The sequence below is a fragment of the Heptranchias perlo genome, chromosome 3, assembly GCF_035084215.1.
Source record: "Heptranchias perlo isolate sHepPer1 chromosome 3, sHepPer1.hap1, whole genome shotgun sequence".
Lineage (NCBI taxonomy): Eukaryota > Metazoa > Chordata > Chondrichthyes > Hexanchiformes > Hexanchidae > Heptranchias > Heptranchias perlo.
In genome coordinates, this window is record NC_090327.1 from 34,675,147 (window position 1) to 34,693,825 (window position 18,679).

General features: G+C 43.5%; 1 protein-coding gene across 2 annotated transcripts in view; it reads left to right on the plus strand.

Annotated features, from left to right (window-relative positions):
* Positions 1-1,205: 1,205 nt before the first annotated feature.
* The window catches only part of csrnp1b (cysteine-serine-rich nuclear protein 1b), a 37,441-nt gene continuing 19,967 nt past the window's right edge, over positions 1,206-18,679 (plus strand). For both annotated transcript variants that reach the window (XM_067978768.1, XM_067978767.1), the window contains exon 1: positions 1,206-1,718. The gene's annotated coding sequence lies outside the window, so the exon portion shown is untranslated. The remainder of the gene's footprint in view (positions 1,719-18,679) is intronic.

Here is an 18,679-nt window from a genome sequence, read left to right on the forward strand (position 1 = left end):
AAGGGAACAATTTGCAGGACAATAGGAAAGAGCAGGGGTTTGGAACTAATTGGGTAGCCCTTTCAAAGAGCCAGCACAGGTGGATGAGAACACCATTACCTCCAAATTTCTCTCCAAGTCACACACCATCCCGATTGGGACATATATCGTCATTCCTTCATCGTTGCTGCGTCAAAAATCTGGGAGTTCCATACCTAATGGCATTGTGGAAGTGCATTCACCACAACGACTGCAGTAGTTCCAGAAGAAGGCCAAACACCAGCTTCTCAAGGGCATCTAGGGATGGGCAGCAATGAATGCCAGCTTTGCCAGCAATGCCCACAACTCGAGAATGAATATTTTTTTAAAAACACGATGGGCCGAATGGCCTCCTTCTGTGCTGTAAGATTCTATGATTCAAGCAGAAATTTGTGGGACTTGTTGTGGGAATTAACAATGTTCCAATGACATTTTTGGAAAAAGTAAGCAACTGAAAAGGATTGAGCTGAAAGGGTTGGAAATAAAGGCTCCAGTGCAGTGGAGCTGGATAAACTGTACATGGGAAGCGCAAGGTTTTCATATTGCTTGCTGTTTCAGTTCTGTTACCTCAGCATTGTGTAATCTGACACAAGTGTTTGACGGTGACAGTCTGAGAATGCATCACATTTCCTCAATGAGTGAGCAAGTGGAGAAAGAAACCTTTTTCCCCTGTACACTGGTGATGTCAGAGGAGACACACACGAGAGTCAGTGCCTCTCTTTTTTTGGTTTCTGGCCAAGTTCTGACAAGCCATTGGCTGAGTTAGTCTAATAAAGGCTGTAGCAAAAAAAAAACAGACAGGCTGCACAGACTTTAATCTGACCTCTGCTGCCAACAGCCTGTTCTCATAATTTTTTTTGTGTGAGGGGGAGGAGAGAAAGAGAAATAAAGAGCTATGCACACCCAAAAGAGTCACATTTTGCTTTGCAACTTTAAAGAAAAATTGCATTAAATTTGTCTCAATTTAATTTTACAGTTATTGATTTTCAATTTGGTTGGTAGATTACCGGAATAATTGTGTGTGGAGGGGTTGCATAATAATAAATGCAACATAAAAAAAATGTATGACTTGGTTAGAAAGAGGGAAAAAAATGGTTTTGCTGGAAACAGGAAGCAGTGGGCTGGAGCTTGTCAGAGCGTGCGTCAGCTTCGCAGCAAGTCTTTTTTTCCGCTGGGTGGCGAGAGAAAGGAGAGAAGTGAGTGAGTGAGTGAGCGAGGCCGGGGGGCTGAGTCACTTCACTTGGAGCCAGTCACTGGCGAAGCTCGAGCTGCAGCTCCGTCCCTTCCAGTCCGCTCGCTCGCTCTCTCTCGCCCGCCTGGAGCCACAGCAGCAGCTCCCGCCCGCCCGCTCCCTGTCACTCGGTCCCCGGCAGGAGCAGCAGCGGCTCCACTCAACACCCCAGCAGCGACTAGAGCAACCAGCAGCTGGAGCCGCCGCTTCTCAGTACCGGCAGCAGCTCCAGCCTCTCCCCATTCCTGTGAAGGTTCAGGGACCACCAACACCACCTTCCTCCAGTTACCCTTAAACCACCAGCTCGGCCACATCTGCCCAACATGAGAACGTAAAACAAGCCTTTTTCTAAAAAAGAAAGAAAGACATTCGACTCCCAATCTACCTTTTTTATTTGTTTTATTTTAAGTCCGCCTTCAATTTCCCTTCAAATTCATGGTGGTTATCAAGCCCTGAGAATTCTCAAGAGGTAAGTTTTTTTCTCTCTCCTTGTGTTATAAGATTCATAGAATTTCTGGTATGCGATCTGCCTGGCGGAGTTAGATAGTCCACTTGGATGGTATGTATGTTGCACTACTTGTCAGATAGGGTGTTACAGTGTTGCTTTAATGTGAAGTAGCTGTGGAATGAATGTATATTTATATCTTGAAATGTCTGTATATCTATTTATTTATGTGTCTGGTTAAGACTGAATGTAATTTTGTTCTTGTTCCAAAAAAAAGTGCTTATTCAGTAGGTTCAGACTGTTCCTGCGAGTTGCTAGACAGAAAAAATATGTTGCCTTAGTAACCTGGAGTAGTAGGATGTCTGAGTTTATGCTGAGTGGCAGTACTGCATAGTACAGCAGAGTCAAATACACACTCACTGTGAGCAGGTTTTGGTTTACACTCACACTCACTGTGAGCAGGTTTTGGTTTACACTCACACTCACTGTGAGCAGGTTTTGGTTTACACTCACACTCACTGTGAGCAGGTTTCATATTCCTTTTATTGAAAAGATCTCACTTTTACTGTTACTTTCTGTAATGTATATTTCTATCTTGAGACTTGCGTTGCTTAATTAGAAATATAATTTTAACTTGCTGCATCTTTTGAAGGAACAAACTGAAGGAAGGGTGGGATTGCATTATTGATATTGGTGCAAACATTGTAAATCTCAGGAGTGCACATGTTCTTGTAAATTCAAGTAATACTATAATGGGTCCTCTTGTCTCTTAAATAATTACTAGCAAACAGTGGTGATTGTCTGGTATTTAACTAGGTACTCCTGTACTCTGATTTTTTTAATAGTATCTTCACAGACATGTTTCTGATGGTGTGAGCTTTGTTTTTTCTGGTGTGTGTAATGCAGAGGTATTTGAAAGGTTGACTTCAAAGGAGGTTAATTAAGCCGCCTCAGTCAACAGTGATGGGAGATAATGATCAGTCTTGAAGAGGCTAAGTTCCATGCTGTGTCTGCTCTTAAGGCTGAATCAGTTCCACTGTGCAAATTAACAAATCACTGTGAATTTTTCTGTCTCTTATGTTCTCTGTAGCAGGTTGGCTGGCTTGTATGTTCCTTTCCTTAGGAATGCTGTGCACATTTTTTTAGTGTTTTTCCAACTCCTTAATCCACATCCTTTTCCATTCCATTGTCTCAATCCCATCTGAGCTTTTACAGTTCTTCTGTTGAAATGAACTTGTCTTTTTTTTGGTGGGGGAGAAAGGTTTAATGGTGATGCATAATTCTCAGCAAGGATCTGCTCCGATACCTTTTTTTTAAAGTCACATTTTAATTTAACCACAAAATGTTTATTATCTTTTCCCAGCTTCCCTTTTGATCAATCACCAAAATAACATGCAGCAGTTTTCTTTTATGTATTGCCTCTAACTTAAGCAAAAAAAAACAATCCCAAGACTCCTTACTGAGGTGAAGGGTAGTTGGACACCGATCAGGAATTGGGACAAATGAGAAGGTTGAGTGGAAGCCTGGTTGAAGAGATGGATTTTAAGGAAGCATGGTAAAGAAGTTTAGGAAGAGAATTCCAGAATATGGGAGCAAGATGTTATAGGCTGTGCCACTGATAGGGGAGGGAGGGCAAAACCCACAGTAGGCCAGAGTCTGACTAGCAGAGTGAGTGTGAGCTGGACATGGCCTAGTGTCTTTTTAAAAAAAAACTGAATAGTTTGGGAGTTTCTTGTGCCCTGTAATTTTAAAGCTGGGACTGATCATTTCATTGTGAAAATAACATCAAATGTCTTAAGTGCACAAGAGCCTTGCCAAAAAGTTGGTTAACCTTTGCCTAGATTAATTGAAGTTGTCGAATGTTAATGTTTTTAAGGCTTGAGATTCTGGGAATGCAGATTTAAAAGCTCCCAAGAATTTTAATTCCCCAAAGTGTCCTTTCAGGTCATCTCTGTAGATCAGAACAAAATATTTTAGCCGTGAGTTTGGATTCTTAAATGTTTTACTGTTGCACTCAGGAGAGACACACAATCTATGTATGCTGCTTTCCTTGTTTTTCTTTAGAATGTTGCCTGTGCAGATACAGGCCTGTTGGAGGCCTAATAGAGATTTCCTTTGGCAACCATATTGAGCCCTATGAAAATTTGGGCCTGGGGGCGTCACTGGAAGTATGCTACAACCTTTCTGCTTCGCCGCCACCCCCCCCCAAATACGCCCTCCTGAACACTCTATTCCTCTGACTGGCCTTTTGTAAATCGCCCTCTTCACCCCATCTTTAGCAGTTGTACCACCTAAGTCCCACAATTCCTTCCCTAAACACTTCCGCCCCTTTAAGACCCTCCTTAAAACCCACCTCTTCAGTCAAGCTTTTGACTACCCTTCCTAATACTCTCCATTTTGGCATCCATTTTTTGTTTATTTCCTTGTGCCTCTGTGAAGTGCCCTTGAACGTTTTCTCACTTTCAAGTTGCTGGAGTTTGCGTCCTTTTCTGTTGTGACATGCCATCAGCCTCGTTTCACTGAAGTGGGAGACCGATGCACGTTTATTGAGACCGGCTTCAGAAGCAGCCTGTTATAAATATAGTAAAAGAAGCGAGCTGGGAGAGTATTTGCCCTTATATATAGCATGATGGGGGAGCTCAGAGTAGTTTGTGAGATGAGTTTGAGGCACCTTGTGAGAAACAGCTGTAATTACAGTTTGATCTGACTAAATAATTAATCAGCAGTAGAACATGATAGTTATTAATCCCAGGAGCACTGTTCAATCTGTTTCAGTAGAAATGCTGTGCATTCTTCAATTTCCCCCCTCCCTCTGCCCTTGTTCTTTCCTCTCCACCCAGCCCCTTCCTCATTTCTTGAATCCCCCTCCTATTTTCTACCCTGTTCCATTTGCCAATTTTTTTTTTGCAAATTACTTTTTAATTTTCTTCCAAATTTAGCAATTTTTTCCCCTCCCATTTGGCGCTAACAGCTGGAGGGTAGAAAGGAACTGAAGTCTCGTGCTGGTTGGTTCTGAGCCAGCTGCCTTAACAAGAGAGTCATTTTGTTGGGTAGTAGGAACGAAAATGTGCAGTTTTTTTTGCAGAGATGGAGTCGAAGAAATCTGCTGACCATAACAATAGGAGGTGCAACATAAAGTTTCCTTTAATTGGCTTTCACGTTCTCTTCTGTTGCTAAGTGTGTCAGTTTTTTGAAAGGCATTGGGGCCTGCAAGCCGAGCTCTTGGTTATGTATTGCAGGATATCTCACATTTTGATTTTCAGAAGGTTGTTGTATGACAATGTAGCTTAACAATATGTAACTTGTTACCATTTTGTGCTTTAGCTACTTTTTTGTGACTTGTAGTAGGGGGGAAATGGGAACATTTAGGGTAAAGTGGCATGGTGGTTATGTTACTGGACTACTAACCCAGAGGCCTGGACTAATAATCCAAAGAACATGGGCTCAAATCCTACTATGGCAGTTTGAGAATTTGAATTCAGTTTAAAAAGCTGGTATCAGTAAAAGCGACCATGACGCTGTCGGATTGTTGTAAAAACCCAACTGGTTCACTAATGTCCTTTGGGGAAGGAAACCTCCCGTCCTTACCCAGTCTGGCCTTTACGTGACTCCCGTCCGTACCGACGTGGTTGACTCTTAACTGCTCTTGGAGATGGGCAATAAATGTCAGCCTGCCAGCAATGGCCACGTCCCGAGAATGAGTAAAAGCTATTTGCCAGCGTAAGTGACTTGTGTGTTAACTGCTTTGAGATGTTTGTGAGACCCGATAAAACACAACGTAAAGCAAGTATTCCTGGTTTTGGAAGTGCTGCCTTTCCCTGACTTTGGCCGCAGCATTGTAAGGTGCTTTGGGAGGCACTGCTGCCTTCTGAAGTACCAGCATTCACCTAAAAAGCTCCGCTAATATTGGAGAAAGCCAGAAATGTGAATCCAAAGTAAACGCAGATGTGCAACCTTGTGCGTGCACAGTTGCTTTGCAATTACTTTTGTGTTTTTTCACACTCTCTGGTGCACTAAACTCAACACCAGCAGCAACACACACAGCATTTCTGTGTCATTTTAATTTCTTCTCTCTTTTGCCACCAGAGGGAAGGATTTGATCTCTCTCACACTTCTGGACAGCAAAGGGACACCACCAGAGAGGCCTCACTCTCTAGCTTTTGACTGCTCAATTAGACAGAATAGGACCAGGTCCATGATAAAGTGCAATGATTGCCTCGTTTGTGCCTCAAACCTTCCAAGCATTGCTCACTGGATAGCAAACAGGAGCAAGAACTCAGAGTTCATTCCTTCTGCCCCAAGCCCAGGGACACTAAGACCGATTTGTACAGAGCCTACCCCACGCCATTGTTGACCCGATTGAGACCAGCAGACTCGACCCAGACTAGTGATGGAATCCAAGTCGTTTCTGCTTGGTATAGCTCAGCACCGCACAGGGCAATTCAGAGAATTCTAATATTTTTTTAACTGTGATGCAGCACTTGTATTGTGCATCATTTGCAGTTTTATTAAAACCTCAGTAAATTTCCCAACCACTTCAGGTTTATGATTGTGTAAATGGGTTTACAGTAATAGAACATATTGCCCTTGGCATGGTATATTTACAGGCTGTTGTGCTTTTCCCATTGTTTTTTTTAATGAAAGATGCATACAAGGTACTATAAAGGCAGGTGATTTATGAAGCTATTTGGAGGTGGTAAACTATAAAATTAATCATCAGACATATGGATTTCTTTTTCTGCCACCATGTCTTTTTCCAGATTGGCATTTGTTTTTAAATGTTACAGTGCAGGTGCACGATTTATAAACTAGCTTCTCTTTCGACCTACTGGAGAATGTCCATTCGGAGACCCGACAGTGAATGCGTCAACTGCTGGGAGTGAACTTCCCTGTGCAAATAGAAACAGGTTTATCTACTTGTGCAGCCACACCTCCCGATAATGCGTTTTTACTTTTGCTGCTGATAAAAACTCTAGTTTCAAAAGAGCGGAGTTATAAGAAGTTCTGGATGCCCCGCTCTCCTACATTTTGTTTTTATATATCTCTATCAGCTCTGATTCCCAACCAGCCGATTGGGAATACTGAAACCCGTTTTCTTGATGCGTGATGTTATTGCGGTTCTCCGTTTCAATCTATGCGTTTTAATTGAGTAACCATGATGCTGTAGCCCAGATGCGGTAACCTAGCTTTGCGCGATTAGCAGACCAGGTACAGTTCCAGTGTACACGGGGCAGCTCGCAAGTGCGACAACAGCAAAGGTCAGGTTGTTTGTATTTACAGGCACATCCGACAGCTGGGAAACTGCTTGTTCATTTCACTCTTCCGATCTTAAAAGCGCGCTTATTGTGTTACAAGGACGTTTCTACCTGCTACTTGCTCGCAGCTCATGTGAAATGAAGACTGCTCTGGACAACAACAGTTTGCATTTATATAGCGCCGTTGACGTAGTAAAACATCCCAAGGTGCTTCACAGGAGTGTAGTCGGACAAAAAGTGACCAAGCCAAATAAGGAGACATTAGCATCTGTGGAAAAGGCAACGTAGAGTTAACATTTCAGGTCGATGACCCAACTGACGAAGGGTCATCGACCTGAAATGTTAACTCTTTTTCTCCACAGATGTTGCCTGACTTGCTGAGTATTTCCAGTACGTACTTTATGTTTGTGATTTCAGATTTCCAGCATATCCGCTGCGTTTTGCTTTTGAAGGAGACATTAGAACAGGTGACTAAAAGCTTGGTCAGAGATAGGTTTTAAGCAACATCTTAAAGGAAGAGAGAGAGAGTGTGTGAAGAGCTGTGGGGAAGGAATTCCAGAGCTTAGGGCCTATTCGGCTGAAGGCACGGCTGCCAGTGGTGGGGCGAAGGAAGAGGGGGATGCACATAGTTGGAGGAACGCAGAGTTCTGTGAGGGTAGTAGCGCTGCAGAACGTTAGAGATAGGGAGGGGCGACTGGGTTCATTTTCAATTCTGGACTCTAAATGCTTGCCTTCAAATCCTCCGATTAACAAAATAACTCTAACAATTGACCTCAGAACCCTGTGTTCAGCCAGGTTTCCTGCTCCTGGTTGTTATCTTGTTACCCCCTCTCCCCTCCCCTACCACTAACAACCCTCCCTCCTAGAAACTATGCACCTGTGCACATTGGCTAAAGGCAGAATTGGGGTCTGATGAAATGTTGAATTCTGCTATTGCAGTCAGTCACTGTTGCTTCCCTTCACCCCACATTGCATGCAAGTGGATGGGAGAGGAAGGAGGGGGAACCGTACATCTGTGCATTTAGATGGGGTGAAGCATTCCTTCTGCAGGGGAGCAAAGAATCTAGAGGTGGAAAAGACGCTTAAATTGGCAGAGGCCGACCTCCTTTGTTCAGGTGACCCTCTGGTCTGCTGATTTCAGAGTAATGGTAAAGGTGGACATAGAGGAATCTGTTAAGGCAACTGAGGCAAGTAAGGAGGGGAGGAGAAAAGATTAATGCAAAACTAACTTGGACAGAGATGACTTTGCTTAATTCTGTGCCATTAGTAGAGGGGGGGGGAAAGAGAGAAGAGAGAGTGGGTGAGAGGGAGAGAGCGGGGGTGGGAGAGAGAGAGAGAAAAAAAATTGTATCTTTACTAACTCTCCAAGCCTGATTTAATGTATAAAATATAAACTTGCAATCTTTGATTGCTCTGGGGCTCATTTTTGATACTTCACTCAAACAGAATTAATTTTATTACAGGCATTCCTCTGACTGCAAGTCAGGAAATTAATGCAAATTAATGTCAAAGCCAAAGAGGAGGGAATTTCCTGGAGGCGAAAGGTGTCTCCTCGGTATTCGATGGAAGGGCAGAGTGTTTCACTCGGGGGGGGGGGGGGGGGGGGGGGGGCCGCAAGAGGAAATGTACTGTGACAACAATGAAAGACAGTCTTCTGCTTTATTTTAATTGTAATAATGCTGTTTAAAGTCCATTTTTTATTCAGGGGGAATGTGGATGAGAGCAAAGAGCTATTCTAAAGCAAAGCTGTTACTTAAATAGGTTGACTGCCCTGCGGTGTAGGGGTGTTTGCCACAAAGTTTGACTAGATCTGTGTGTTTGGGAGTGGAGGTCTCTGAAGTGTGTGTGTGCTCATACACAATGCAAATGCTTTCTACAGCTGAGGCAGCCTCTTCACTCTATCACTTCTATGCAGTTGGCATTTATGTTAGATGCCACATGGTATGGAATGTGTTCCAAGGCTGTAATGTATCTTGAATTCAGATGACTCCGAGCAGTGTATCGATGTCATCCAAACTCTAAGGTGCGTTCCTACTCTGGAACGCACTGTATGAAGGCGGGCAGTTACCTTGCCCTTTTTTTCTTCATTTTCCTTTACTGAATGGTTTGGGTTTTCTTTATTTCCCCCGTCCTCTCAAGTTACTGGGGTATGGTTCCATGTGAGTCCAAATGATGTTGGGAGGCTGTTTGACAGTTTGTGATGCCCCTGATGGTTGAATAGTTGGCTGCTTGGGGTAGTTTCATGGGTATTGGGCACCTTCTCGTTCCTGGCCCACATGGCTGTCTTTATGTGTAAGCTTAGACAATCAGCATTGGGGAGCATCGTAGCGAAATTCCACTTTGCACACTCACGTGCATTTTCCAGCAGAGATTATTGGAGCGGGGCCGCTAGCTAACTTTTCTCTATCTCTCTTCCCCCCCCCCCCCCCCCCCCCCCCCCCCCCCCCCAGTCTAGGGGTGCTGAATCCAAGTCCTCCACTGCTAACACTGGCTGAGAACAGGTACATCAACATGGACCAGGGACCTTTTGGTCTGTGTTGCTCAGTTGTATGTGGCCTTTTAACCACCAGAGATGGTGAGACTCAAAGCCAATTTAATTTACATAGCTAAAAAGTGTACTAATCATCTCATTGGTGTAGCTTTTAGACAAACTATGTATTGTCAGTGCAGTTTTCCCCCCTTGTTAAACTGTTAGTTAGGCTCAATTGGTTGAAGCCCCACTCCAGAGCCTTGAACACAATCTAGGCTGATGCTTCAATGCAGTACTGAGGGAGCACTACCTTGGCAGAGGTCTTTTGGACTGGACTTTAAACCGAGGCTTGTCTGCTTGTACCTGGCAGATGAGCAGGGAGTTTTCCCTGATTTCTGGCCAACATTCCACCCTCAACCAACACCACCAAAAAACATGGATTAGCTGGCCATTCATCTCATTTGCTGCTTGTGGGATCTTACTGCGCACGGTGTAGCTGCCTTGTTTGTTTACATAACAGTGGCTATGTTTCAGAAAGTTAATTGGCTGTGAAGCGTGTTGGGATGTAATGAGACTCTATATAAAGGCCAGTGCTTTCTCCTTGTTGAAGTGAGCAAGTTTTGCAAAGGAATATAGATCCCAGGTGACGATGACCCTTTAAGCTGCACTGCCATTTGCTCCTCTTTCTGCCTTGCCATGCCACTGCCCCCACCCCCTTTCACACAAAGGAAATATCAAACCCATCTGGGTGCAATACTTGTAATGTACTGTTCCAGGCTGAGTGGGAGTCATAGAGCCAGGAAAAAATTCCTGTGGGTTCTATCTGTTCCACTGTTTATTTTTACTAAAACAGACAGTTTAAATGGAATGAATGAGTGAGCGCTGGAGCCAAGGAACAGAATGTTCTTTGGCAGTGGAGACAGGGCACAAAGCTATTTTTTTTCCGTCGTGTATGTGCTTGTGAAAACTAGGTTGCAGATATTGTAATTTTTCCTTCTGTGCCACCAGAGGGCAGTGTCTACAGAACAATTTATTCTGCCCATCTTGTACCTTCAATTCTCCAGAGCTTGAGTGATAAGAATTTTTTTCAAAGAAAGTTGGGAACCCTTCAATTTTTTTTACCAAAATAATATATTGGTAATTTTCTGATATAACTGGGGTATATGTGAAACATTTTGTACAGGTCTGGCAGTAAGGTAGAGGAGTTACCTATTTTCCACATAGGACCTGAGCCGAGAGCCTCCATCTGTTTTGGATTAAGGCCAGGAAGGAAAGGACTGACTGCCAACATTATGCCAGAGGGAATTGCCCTGTCCCAGTTGTAACTTAGTGTCAGATAAAACACAAAATGTTTTGCATTTCTTCTAGAGGGGAAAAGTGATACTTTGGAAAAATTCCTATTGATAGTTCTACATTCATTTTTTTTATATACTGTGCCTTGCCTCCTTGCTCTTTACAGCATGAGGGAGATGGTTTGAAGTGCTTATAGGTAGGCGGGGATGCTAGTCTCCAACGCGGTGGCAGACTACGTGCCCACAGCGAGAGTTCTGGTAATACAATTCGGAAAGTAGGAAAAATCTAACCCAGCCAATTACCATCCTAGCAACAGCCTTCTCCCAATCTTCAGCATAGTGATGGAAAAAATAATCAATAGCATCATCAAGCAACACCTATTCACCAAAAACCTGCTTGCCGACGCTCAGTTTGGGTTCGACCAAAACCACCGGGTTCGTAACCTTTCTGCATCCAGACATTGATGCCAGAGTTGAATGCCAGAGGAAAGAGGAGAGTAGCTGCCCTCGACATAAAGTCAGCATTCAACCAAATATGGCACCAAGGAGCCCTAGCAAAATTGAGGTCAATAGGGGTCAAAAGGAAACCCCTCGTGGCTGGAGTCACACCCATTAACACACAGGACAATGGTTGCAGTGGTCAGAAATCAATAATTATAGCTAAAGGACATCACTGCTAGAGTTCTTCAGGGCAGCATCCTTGGCCCAACCATTTTCAGCTGCTCAATAATTTCCCCTGCGTCATACAATCAAGAGTGGGGCTGTTCGCTGATGATTTTATAGTGTTCACCTACATTCACAACATCCCTGAAAATGAAGCAGCCCATGCCAGCCTTCAGCTAGACCTGGGTAACATCCAGATTTGGGCTGACAAGTGGCAGGTGGCAGTTGCACCACATTAGCCAAGCATTGACCATCTCCATCAAGAAAAGGCCCAATCACCTCCACCTGACCTTCAGTGGCACCGCCATCATCGAATCCCCTACCATCAATATCCTGAGGGGTGTCATTGACCAGACGCTTAACTGGACCAGCCATATCAACACCATGGCTACAAAATTAGGGTAGAAGCCAGATATTCTGCAATGAATGGCTCAACTGCTGACCCTATGAAGCCTTGCCACCATCTACAATGCTCAAGTCAGGAGTGTGAAAGAATGCTCACCACTTGCCTGGATGGGTGCAGGCATAACAACACTCAAGAAGTTTAACACCATCCAGGGCAGAGCAGTCCGCATGATTGGTACCTCTGCCACTGGACTCAGTAATCCTCCCCCCTCTGCCATCAGCATCATATGGCTGCAGTAGGTACGATGTGAGTCAACCTTGGCTCAGTGGTAGCACTGTTGCACCTCAGTCTGAAGGTTATGAGTTCAAGTTTCACTCCAGAGACTTGAGCACACTCTAGGCTAACACTCCAGTGCAATACTGAGGGAGTGCTGCACTGTCGGAGGTACCGTCTTTCGGATGAGGGGTTAATCCGAGGCCCCTTCCCTCTCGGATGAATGTAAATAATCCCATGGCACTATTTGAAGAGGAGCCCGGGCGTTCTCCCCAGTGTCCTGGCCAATATTTATCCATCAATCAACATTACTTTTTTTAAAAAAATCATCTGGTCATTATCGCATTGCTGATTGTGGGACCTTGCTGTGCCCAAATTGACTGCCATGTTTCCTATATTACAACAGCGACTACACTTCAAAAAGTGTAAAGCGCTTTGGAACGTCTTGAGGTCGTGAAAGGCGCTATATAAATGCAACCCTTTTTTCAGAATCACACCAGTTCATCTGTTCTGTGATTTTTAGTACACAATGTAATAAATTTGTACTGAAGCAAACACAAAATATTAGCTTAAAGTCAGCTCGACATCTCACCCCCTATCGTTTCTTGACCTATTAAAAATAGATCGTTATTGTTGGCTTGGTGCAGTATTGTTACTAGACTGTTTCAATCTGTGCTGTGGTACAGTAACACGTTATCTCGCTCCAAACCCATTCTTGTCAGTCTGAGAAATTAAAACGTTCTTAAAATCCTGTAAATGTCAAAATGAAATAATTCCAAAGAGAGAAATCTTTGCCATCCCTAAATATCCTTTTCAAAAGCATGGTTCTGCGCCTTTTTCTTGGACATTTGTCATATACATTCGAATCTCTTTACACCTTGGGACTGAAGTGACAGTGTATGTAAACACAAAAAGCAGTTTAAATAGATGTTTACTGGGCAGCTTGTAAACTGATTCCTTCCTGTTGTTCTCTTCTGTTACGTTTACTCAACCTTAAAGTAAACTCCGCTGGTTAATGCGGTCACTAGGATTTCAGTGAAACCTAATTGTGAGTGTGTGAAACCTTTTTGTATCATCTCCACTTGAACAGTGGAGCTGGGGGAAGGTGGCAGGAGAATTTTTTGCTAACCCAAACTTGGGTTATGTCTGTCTACTTGTGTAGTTTGAGCTTTATAATAAGTTATGTGTCATTTGTGGTAGTCGTGGGAGCGATGTGTGAATATTTAAGGGCATCGCAAGAAATGAGTCAACTCTAAGAGCTGTGCTGTGATGTATTTGGCACATGTGACTTGCTCGTTTCTATTGGGGGTGAGTGTGGTAAAACCAAAATGGTTCAAACCCTGGTCTTATACGCATATATTCATTGGATCCTGTGGGAGAGGGAATAAGATTTGCAGCAGTCCGAGAGCTTTGAGTTGGGAGGGGGTGATGACCTCTTTACAGCATCAGTCTGGCCTTTAATGGCATTTTAAAATTTGGATGAACCGTCAGTCGCAGAAGGATTTCATTCATTCATTCATTCATTCATTCATTCATCCGCACCTTTGCTATTTAAGATTCCAATGAGATGCTTGCAGTGAATGTATTGGGGCATTTAGAGTGAGGCAGATCGCACTATTAAATCTAGTCCTGGCTTTATGACTGGAATTTGGCCAGCTGTTGAGTACAGTCAACTCCCAAGTACTATGGAAAAACACCAAAGCAGTTCAGAGAAGGATAATCACATGCTCAGCTCTGTGATGACTGATCAGTGATGCAGAAGTGTTGAATTTTCCTGGTTGTCCCAGCCCTTGTGTTGCCAGGCAACAGCAAAGGCTGCCAGTAGTTGCATCATAACCCATACTGGAACTGTTCTGGGTATTTGTCTGGGATTGGTAAACGGGACGTCTGCAGCCAGTCAAGCACTGACGCCAGTATGTGTTTAACCATTCTCGCCATCAATGACATGAGTTACACCAGTGAAAGAAAGAAAGAGCTTGTATTTATATAGTGCTTTTCACAACCTCAAGACGTGCCAAAGCACTTGACAGCCAATTAAATACTTTTGAAGTGTAGTCACTGTTGTAATGTAGGTAACATGGTAGGCAATTGACGCAGAGCAAACTCCCATAAACAGCAATGAGATAATGACCAGATAATCTGCTTTAGTGGTGTTGGTTGAGGTACAAATATTGGCCAGGACACCAGAGAGAACTTTCCTGCTCCTCTTTGAATACTGCCTTGGGATCTTTTACGTCCACTTGAGAGGGCACACGAGGCCTTGTTCTAACATCTCATCAAAAAGACGACTCCTCCAACAGTGCAGCACTCCCTCAGTACTGCACTGAAGTGTCAGCCTGGATTATGTGCTGAAATCGCTGGAGTGGGACTTGAACCCACAACCTTCTGACTCAAAAGCGAGAGTGTTACCACTGAGCCAAGGCTAGTACTTCACTATATTACAATAAATAAATTGAAAGTGCAAAATATTTCCCATCTCTATGTCTAATTGAACTATACCAAATACTTAATTGCATTTTGCCCTTCACAACTTGGGTTGTGTCTTCAGAGCGCATTTTGAACAATTTCACCCTAGGGTGAAATAGCAGTAATAGCAGGTCTGTTGCTGATAATAATGGTCTGAGGTAATGAGTTAAGATTGAAAGAGCACAACAAGAAAGCATATTGGCCTTAATGTAGCTTTATTTTACATTGGTATCAATATAACTAAATATGCCACGGGACAACCCTAGTCTCGGGCCAGTAATTTACACAATCATGAGTCGAACAACACAAGGAGCCACAGCTGTGGAGGTGTTCCTGTCTGCCCATGTGACTCTAGAGCTGTGTTCCACCAGGATTTATGTTCCTCGATTTTACCCGGGATGACTGCAGGATGCCTATGCCACTGGGGTTTAATGCACCTCCAAGATCTCCTCTTGGGCTTTGAATTGCTGCCTGCTCTGTAAGGAGCTCTTGAGTTTAATGTGTGCATTGCATATGATGTATTGGTGGATCATTGTCTCTTGACATTCTCACTCAATGAGCCACTTTAGGAGTCTATTAAAAATCCATGATGATTGACTTTCAAGGGAATATCATGTGATATGATATCATACTCTACTCTAAATACCCCCACAGGCCTTTTCTCTCTCCCCTCTATATCTATTTTTCTCTCTCTCTCTCGCTATATAGCTCTTTCTTTCTGTATCATCACACGGGCAGTAGGCTTGTATTTAATTTTATTTCAATAGCAAATTGTTCACATGCACACAACATGAATCATTGTGAGCTCTTCCAGTAATAGATCAAATGTGACTTCCACAGAGAGTCACTTCCACCCACGTGCAGGCTGCAAAGGTTGCAGAATCGTTCTAGTAAAGGGAGTACGAGTCATCTGGTTACATTATTGACAGCCTACTGTACTGAGTCATGTGTAGCAAGATCTTGGACCTATACCGAGACCAATGAGTAAGCTGTGTTTGAGTATTTATTGTGTTGTCTCAAATTGCTCAGTACAGATCCAGGCTCCTGCAAAGGCTGTGTCATTCTATTCTGTGACAAAACACTCTGCACTGCTTAATCTTCATTGTCGTTCCAGGATTTTGACCCAACAGCACTGTGGTTCAAAAAGACAGCTCACCATCACCTTCTCAAGTGTAACTAGGGATGGACAATAAATGCTGGCCTCACTAGTGACTCCCATATCCCGAGAATGAATTTAAAAAAAAAATAATGCTGAGATGCCAGATAATCTGATTTAGGTGTTAGTTGAGTGATAAATGTTGGCCAGGACACCCCTGCTCCTCTTCAAATAGTACCTTGGGATTCACCTGAGGGGGCAGACAGGGCCTCCATTTAACCTTTCATCCAAAAGATGATGCCTCGGATAGTGCAACACTCTCTCAAGTCTCTGGAGTGAGACTCCCAAGGTGAGAGTGCAATCACTGAGCCAAGGCTAATACATCACTATATTACAGTAAATACACTGAGATGTGCTATTTTCCACTATGTTCAGTTGAATTGCAAAATATGTAATTGTATTTTACCCTTCCCAGATTGGGTTGTGTCTTAAGAGAGCATTTTGAACTGTTTCACCAGTAATTACAGGTCTGTCGCTGATACTGAATTCAATTAATCTGGTCATTTGTGGGTTGGCATCAGGAACAAAAGATGACCGTAAAAACTGTCGGAAAAAAACGAACTAGTTAACTAATGTCCTTCAGGTCACGAGGGAACCTACCCCCTCCCCACCCGGCCATGCCTACACATCACGCTAGTCCATACTACCTGGTTGACTGTAAATGCTCTTAGGGCAACTAGGGATGGGCAATAAATGCAGCCTCGCCAGATCACCCACATCCTGAGAACAAATAATAAAATAAATCACTGGCTCAGGTCTGCCTCCTGTCATTTGGAAACAGACCAGTTGAACCACCTGAAACTAAAAAGAACATTTCCTTCTATTTTATCTAAAATCTTCAGTATAACAATGTCACTAATCCTTTTTGCAACTAATGTTTTCTTTACTGGTCTTGCTCCCCTCCTGAAGGTGCAGATTCACACTGGCCTATGGTTCTACAGGCACTTAGGGCCCTTTTTGGTATCTTGCCCAAGTGGCATTCGCCATTTGTGAACCTACTCAATTGAGTATTAGCTATCCAACTGCGAGGAGCAATCACAGCCAAATCCAGGCCTGATCTCGCTGAGCACCCACAAACTGACCAGAAGCAGGCACCTGACCTGATTTTTTTCATGGCTCCAACCCAGAGGTGATGAGGCCAATTGTTGTCTGCCCCAGCTGCTGCCACCCTTCCCTTCCCCCCCCTCCCCCCACTTGATGAGATCAGCTAACGCAGCACAAACCAGGAATTGACCCTGGGACCTCCTGGCCTGTATGACTTAGTCCTACATTGGGTGATGCCTTTCTCCACTGGGCAATTGGCAGAGAAATGCAGCTTGCAGTTCAGTGGTAGCAGTTTTGTTTCAATTCCTATAAAGTAGCCTGTTTGATTTTCTTTTTATTATTTAATTGCCTTATTTGCATTCTCAGTCATCACAGAGAGGCAGTAGTGTAATTAATGAGGATGCTGATGAGGAAATATTAAATGCAGTTTCAGTCAGGGGCTAAGAGAGACAAACTGGGATTGTACTCGTGTTTTAGTGACATCCCCAATGGCTCTTTGTAAGTTGTCAGCCTTGGCTCAGTGGTAGAACTCTAACCTCTGAATCAGAGTGGGTTCAAGTCCCACTCCAGAGACAAGAGTACGTAATCTAGGCTGACTCTTGGGTGCAGTACTGAGGGAGTGTTGCACAGTGGGAGGTGCCATCTTTCAGATGAGACGTTAAACCAAGGCCCTATTTGCCCTCATGTGGACGTAAAAGATCCCATGGCACTATTTTGAATAATTGTCCTGGCCGATATTTATCTCTCAAACAACATCGCTGGTACAGATTGTCTGGTCATTTATCTTATTGCAGTTTATGGGACCTTGCTGTGTGTAAATTGGCTGCCGCGTTTTCCTATTTTACAACAATGACTACGCTTCAAAACTGTAAAGCACTTTGGGATGTCCTGAGGTCATGAAAGGCGCTATAAAAATGCAAGTTTGTTCTTTCTCTGTTGGTAAATGCACTGGCTGATATGGAAATGTGCTGCACGGATTATGAAGCTCACAGGTTCGATCCACTAGCTGATCTCCGCTGTGGTGGTACTTGAGTTAGGCTTAGCACCCCTCGACTGGAGAGGGATAAAAATCAGCCAGGTTTTTTTTTTGTTGGGAGGGCAACTAAATCCAATCCTCTCCTTACTAAACATCCAAAACTTCGCACAATTAGTACCTCACTGCTGCCCTGATCTGAGATTCGCTACAAGACCAGGATTGAGTCTGGGACCTTTTAGCACTGTGACTCAGTCCCTCTGCTCCCCACACAATGCATTTTTGCACTGATCCAGCAGGCATGCATGGTGTACCTTTTATAAAATGATTAAAACTTGATTTTTTTTTAAGATTGAGGAATATATTGACTAATTTTGAAGACTGATAGAAAATCAGCAGTTGGGAATTTTCTTTGTGCAAATGAATACAATTTCTTGCCAGAAAAATTATGCATTTTAAAAAAAAAACAAGCAAAACGTTACTGCTGGCTTTTTGTACCCATTAACCCGCAAATTAAATCGATTTGGGCTGTGAAATTTGTTCCCTCCCCCCCACCCCCCCAACATACAATCTGTCCTGTCGTGGAGTACCCCACCCACCTCATGGCTATATAGACTTGCCATGTGTTCTTTTCTATTCGTTCCTGCAATGTGAGCGTCACTGACAAGACTGGAATTGCCCACCCCTTGTTTCCCTGAGAAGATGGTGGTGTGCCTTCTTGAACTGCTGCAAAGTAGCGATTTGATACAAATAGGTGGCTTGCTAGGGCAGCTGCAAATTGATGTGGAACTGGAGTCACATATAGGCAAGACTAGGTAATGCCCTAAAGGACATTAGTGAACCAATTGGGGTTTTATGACAATCTGACAGCTTTATGATACCAGCTTTTGATTTCCAGATTTTTTTTTAAAAATTAAAATTCTCAAACTGCCATGGTGGGATTTGGACTCACGTACTCTGGATTATTAGTCCAGGCCTATGGATTACTAGACCAGCAACATAACCACTGCACTACTGTACCTGCTATTGAACGAAGAAGCCTGCTCA